Source organism: Condylura cristata, unplaced genomic scaffold (genome assembly GCF_000260355.1).
Source record: "Condylura cristata isolate star-nosed mole 26May11 unplaced genomic scaffold, ConCri1.0 scaffold00054, whole genome shotgun sequence".
Lineage (NCBI taxonomy): Eukaryota > Metazoa > Chordata > Mammalia > Eulipotyphla > Talpidae > Condylura > Condylura cristata.
Genome location: NW_004567155.1, coordinates 619,984 through 625,618, shown reverse-complemented (window position 1 = coordinate 625,618; position 5,635 = coordinate 619,984).

Sequence of the window (5,635 nt, the reverse complement as noted above, 5' to 3'; positions counted from 1 at the left end):
GCCTGGGCCCTCCGGGCGCGCTCGCCTGCACGGGGTCGCGGCTCCGAGCTCACGCGTGCGAGACCCTTAATTGTTCAGAGAAGCGTGTCTCCCTGGGCGCTGAGGGCGCCGGGGTGGGGCGCCGTGAAACTCCCAGAGGTGTGCCCGGCACCCCCGGCTCGGTGGGTTCCCCAGCCACCGCCACCCCAGCTCTGCTAGTCTTGCCCGAGGCTCCAGTGCCGGGCAGGTGCCTGGAGCCCTCCCTGGGCCCTGGGCGGGGGGCAGCAAAGCAGGTGTGGCTGGCCTTGCTGCTTTGTCCCTGCGCGTCCAGCACCCCTCCCCAAAGCGGGGATCTCCAGGGCTGGGAGGGAATTGGGGGCCATGCGACTTGGACTGAAGCTCAGTCCCAGCTGGGATGACTTTGGCCCCCCCAGCGCCACTCGGCCACCTCTGATCCCCAAGGCAGCCTCGCCGCCGGGAGCATCAGGTGCCGGAAGCCGCGGCCCTCAGGGCAGGCAGGGCCACAGTCCCATGCAGCTGGCCGGGGAGGGGAAAGCCGTGTCTCCCGCATGCCTACAAATTGGTCACAAAAGTTCCGCATTCTCTGAGCGCTTCTCCGGGCTCTCAGACGAGCCGCCCGGAGTCCCTTCTGCGGTCCTGGCATGCCTGAGCCCTTGACCTCGAGCCCGGCTCCAGGGGCCTGGCAGGGGCCGCCTCGAGCCGGGGTGAGCTGAAGGTCGCGGCAGGGGCTGCCTCAGACCCAAGGGCCCCGTTGGGCGATCTGGGCCAGAGTCTGTGCACTCGCCGCCTATTTTGAGAAATGGGGACATCAAAAAATAGACAGGCCCCGATTCCAGAGCCTGAAACAGCCACCCGTAGTATTAACGCTAAGACAGTACCCCAGCCCCGAGACGTTTCGGTGGAACCTTTTTTCAGCGCTTCAGCGTCTGGGAGAGTAAAATCGGCTAAACTGCCTTTACAGACACAAGTTACAAGCTGCCTTGGGGCAGAATCGCCCGAGCTCGAGCTGTTGACGCTACACGCAGCTCCCTGGGCCCAAAGGCGTCGCCTGGCCCACTTTGACACGGAGCCTGTGAAGCTGTTAGCAGAAAAGAGGCTGCCTGGGGAAACGTGGTGGGGACATGAGAATGAAGTGGGCCTGTGCTTGGTCAGTAATGCCCCAAACCTAGCGGGTGCCCTCGCTGAAGACAAGCAATAAACACCCAGCACCCCAGAGGCTCCTCAGCTCTGAGATGCAGGGTGTTCTTATCGCAGGGCTAGGGCGCGTTCACCCCCAGCCACTTCCTGGGAGACTTGTTTGGCCCGGGCGAAATGTGCACAGACTGAGCACAGACTCAAGCGGTCTGGCAGAGTCTACCAGAGTAACGAGTCACCTTTCCCCTCTCGCCCCGGATTTCTCAGAGCGCCGTCTGGGTGGACAAAGGCTCTGAAGATCCCCCCGTGGCACACAGGAGCAGCATCACGAGTCGTGAGATATTTATCAAATGCAGGCTTTGGGCAGAGTCGAGGTGCTGCCCTGGAGTGGTGGCTCGCGTGCCGGGAGGAAGGATCGTGTGCAAGGGGGGCGATCTGTGCCATGCCGGTGAGGGTGCAGTGTGTCATCGGTGGGGATGCGAAGGAGGGTGAACCCCAAGGGTGCAGGTGGGACAGGAGGTGGCAAGTCCCCTCAGGTGCGTGGCTACGGGTGAGAGGGGCCCAGGAGCAGCGGCCGTGAGATGCGTGTATTCCCTGGAGTTGCTTCAGGAAGGCTGATTCGGGCCAGAGTTGGGCTTTTCTGCAGCTGAAAGTGTTGCCGAGGGAAAAGAGCACACCAGGGGTGAGAAGATGCTCAAGTCACAACTGGGGCTCTGCACAAGGAACAGGGACCCCTGCCCCCCAGTCCTGGGCTTAGCTGTCAGGCCCAGAGAGCCAAGATCCAGATTGATGCACATGGGCGGAGGGCGCCCGAGGAAAAGGAGCTAAGAGTGACCTGAGAGGCTTGAGGTGGGCGGGGTGTGGGGGAGGCATGGCATGAAGGGGCTGCTGGAGGTGTGGGGAGATTTCAGCATGGGCAGGAAAGAAAAGGCGACGTTCAAAAAGAAAGGCAAATGTTAATTCCAGGAAAAACAAAAAGTTGTACACTAACAAAATCATACTTGACTCAAAAGGAAACACTGTGACCTATTGCAGTGACACAAGTACTATCCAAAACTTGAGAGGAGAGGAGCTGCCGACTCAGAGGTGAATGCTCGCCACTCTCCAGGCGGCGGATCCAGAATTTGCATTAAAAGCCATATTTGTTTAAAGGTATAGATAGTGTGAATACTTAAGGACTTATTTCAGTACAGGCCTTCGAGGAGCTGGGTGAGATGGGAGTGAGAATTTTTGCTCATCTTTCAAAGACTTGTGCTATTTGACATAATGGGCCTATCGGCCGGCCATATGCGTAGAGTATGCACACATAGATGATGCGTACACAGACACACACGTGCATGCTCGACTTGAGTGACAAAGATAAGGAGAAACGAAGAGCAAGCCCTCGCCTTTTGCCACAGGGAGTGCTGTGACGGGCTGAGAGCAGGGGTCGCTGGGAGCTGGGACTCACGCTGCCTTCGAGCAGGGGAGCCGGAGTCCAGCATTGCCCACAGGTGCTCTGATACGCACAGTTCCGGGGCCACCCCCACGCCGGGGCAGCTGAGGGGGCTGTGCGGGCATGTGGCCCGGGAGGGAACAAACCCCACTCACCTGCCTTCTGCTCTCCGCCAACACCAGCGGAGGCCCCACCCTGCACAAGACAGGCCCGCGCCCCTCACCCCCACCCTTCACTTCCTCCTCGCTCACACTGTCTTCAGGTTCCCTCCGAGGAAACCCTCAGAGGACGTGAGCGCCAGGAAAAGCACAGCCTCCCTGCGCCCAGCAGGCCGGTGCTGCTCACGGCTCTCCCAGGGGCAGCAGAGGGTCAGACTGGAGCCGGGTAGCGGCCCCCGCCATGCCGCTAATAGCTGTGAGCAGCTCTGGGCCGGAGGGGACGCTGGGGCTGGGTGGCAGAGCGGAGGGCACACGCCTGCCTGGAGCCCAGGTCCCGCAGGGCGGCTCTGGCATGAGCGCAGCCTGTGTGCCCCCCACCTCATGAGCATAGCGGAAGGGGCAGTGTGGACAGGTTCTCGGGACGGACAGGTGGACAGGTCAGGGATCAGAGGCCCTGGAGGAGCCCGTGACCCCGCCCCCGCCACGGGCCTGGACGCACATGGGCCAGGCGCTGTGTGGAGTCCAGAAACAAGTGCAATATTTAATTAGCCGCCGCCAGCTCGCGCTCCGTGGCAGTGGAAGGTGGTGCTGGGGGTCTAACTGCATGCGAGGGCTGCGGCCGCCAGAGGGCGCGAGCCGGCAGGGGCAGGGGCAGGGCCCGGGCGTCCCCCTCCCGGGCATCTGGCCGCCTGCCGGCAGACCCAGGACCGGAGGACGAGGCCCACCCTCAAGGAGGCCCTGGCCGGGCGCCGCCCGCGCGGCATCGCCGGCCGCAGGGGGCGCGGGCCCCCCAGGGCGCCCAGTCCCCACCCGCGCAGCGGCAGCCCTGGGATCCGGGGGTCTCTGTCGCGGCAGAGATTGCCTCTCCGAACAATCCTGCCTCTGTCTCGCTGGGCCTGGGGCAAACAGGCCGGGTGAGGAAGAGCCGCCTCCTTCCTGGTTCCTGCCCTACGCCGCCGACCCAACCAGCCGGGCCTGTTCTGAGCGGCGCCTGGCACCCTCCGGGGAGTGGGGCTCTGAGACGTGGGGGGCCCCTTCCCTCTGGGGAGACCCCTGCCCGTCCAGCAACCCTGCTCTCCGCTTGACACTCGGGATGAGGAGTGCTCAGCCCGCTGGCAGCCCCTCGGGCCCACCCCGTGCCCGCTGTCCTCTGGCACAGCTGTGCCTTCTCGCTGGCATCTGCGTGCTGGGTGCCCGAGGCCCGGGCTCGCCGTCCAGGCGGGCTGCCTCGGGCTCACTGTCCAGGGCGCCGAGCGCGAGGGGTGGAATCCCCAGCAGAGGGAGCGCGTGGGCCGGTCGGGAGCCCAGCGGGCCCCGGGTGCCAGCCTGGGGGCCAGGCCGCTGGCCTTCCGGCCGCCCCCTCAGCCTGGGGACCGGGGCCGAGGGTCAGAGTGGGAGCGACTGGCTGGCCTGGGGGCCCCGGGGGCTGCTCGTCCCCGAGGACGCGGCTTGCGGGGGCGGGGCGGTGGTCCTGGTCTGGGCCCACTCCAGGGTGCTGCCGCCTGGCCACGCGCTGGGCACTGCTGCCACAGGCGAGGAGGCGGGAGGAGCCTCGGGGCGGCCCAGCCTGCGCGGGCTCCGGAGCTGATGGCCGGGACGCCGGGCGGCAGGAGCGCGCCGAGGCTGCGTGAGGGCCCGCCCGCGGCTCCCCCGGCCGTGAAGACAGAGGTGTGACGTTGGGCTGCCAGCGCCTTCTGGCCTGCTAGCCCGGCCCTCCGGGAACAAAGAGCGGATTCAGCTCTCCACCTGCTTCCTCAGGCTTCCCGGGGCGAGGTGGGCGGGGCGGGGCTCAGCTGGCCCCTGGCGTGAGCCCGGCTGCCCTCACCTGCAGCTCGTTTCCTGGAGCGCTTGTGTCTGAAACCCATGGAAACGCTGCCCTCTCGGCTCCGGGTCGGCCGAAAGCACCCCGGTCAGCCCAGGTCGGCCAGGGCCTGGCTTCCCGCAGCCAGTGCCCGCCTCCGCCCGCCGCCTTGCGCTGGGGCGACCCCCGGCGCTGCCACGGGGGCCTGGGCCGGCTCAGGCCCGTCCCTCTCCCGGGCGGTTTGCCAAGCGCCTGGCCGGACACTTGCAGTGTCTGCGCCCGGCGCTGCTCACCTCCAGGGGCTCCTGCCAGACAGCCCCGCGAGTAGACGCCAGCCCCCCACTTTCAGGGCGGCCACGGACATGCCCAGCGCCGTGCCGGGCCGTGTGGACACAGGCGGCCCGTCCCTCACCCCCGCGCCGGGCCGTCCGCCCCAAGGCCGCGCCCTGAGCGGGGTGGGCCCTCGGGCCCCCGCGGCCGGTGCTTGGCGTTAGCCATGCGGTGATGTCGCGCTCAGCCCGGAGCGGGCGCTGCTGGCCACCCCCTCGCGCTGTGAGTCGCCCCAAAGCTGAGTCCCACGCGTCGATGGGTGTCCAGTCTCTCCGGCCCCCAGCTGCTCCGTGTATAACATCTTTCAGTCGGAAATGAGCGCAGCATGCTCCCAGAAAGCCCAGCACAGGGGCTCATTTTCTGTCCGTTCACGGGGCCTCAGATCTCAGCGACAAACTCCACTAAAATGGAAAAACGTTTCATCCACAGGCAGGTCTGGGCGGACCAGGTCTTGGTGACATTTTTTCCTTTCTTTAAAATCCGTTACTGACCTTTAATAAAAATGAAAAACTGACCTCGTGACGCACCAGAGCCCCGAACTCGTGCACGGATCAGATTTCTTTCATTCGAAGTCAGATATCAGCCTTTCAACACAGCAGACCAGTGAGGCTTTATTTTTCTTCTAAAAGTACAGGGATTAGCACTTAATCCACAATTTTAATGAGAAACAGATTAGTTCTGTGTAGTCCATTAAGAATTAGCTCCGGGTAGAGTGTTATTTCGGTACAGGGCGCCCTTGCCCTTCACAATTTCAGCTCCCGGCGCGTCACTGAAGCT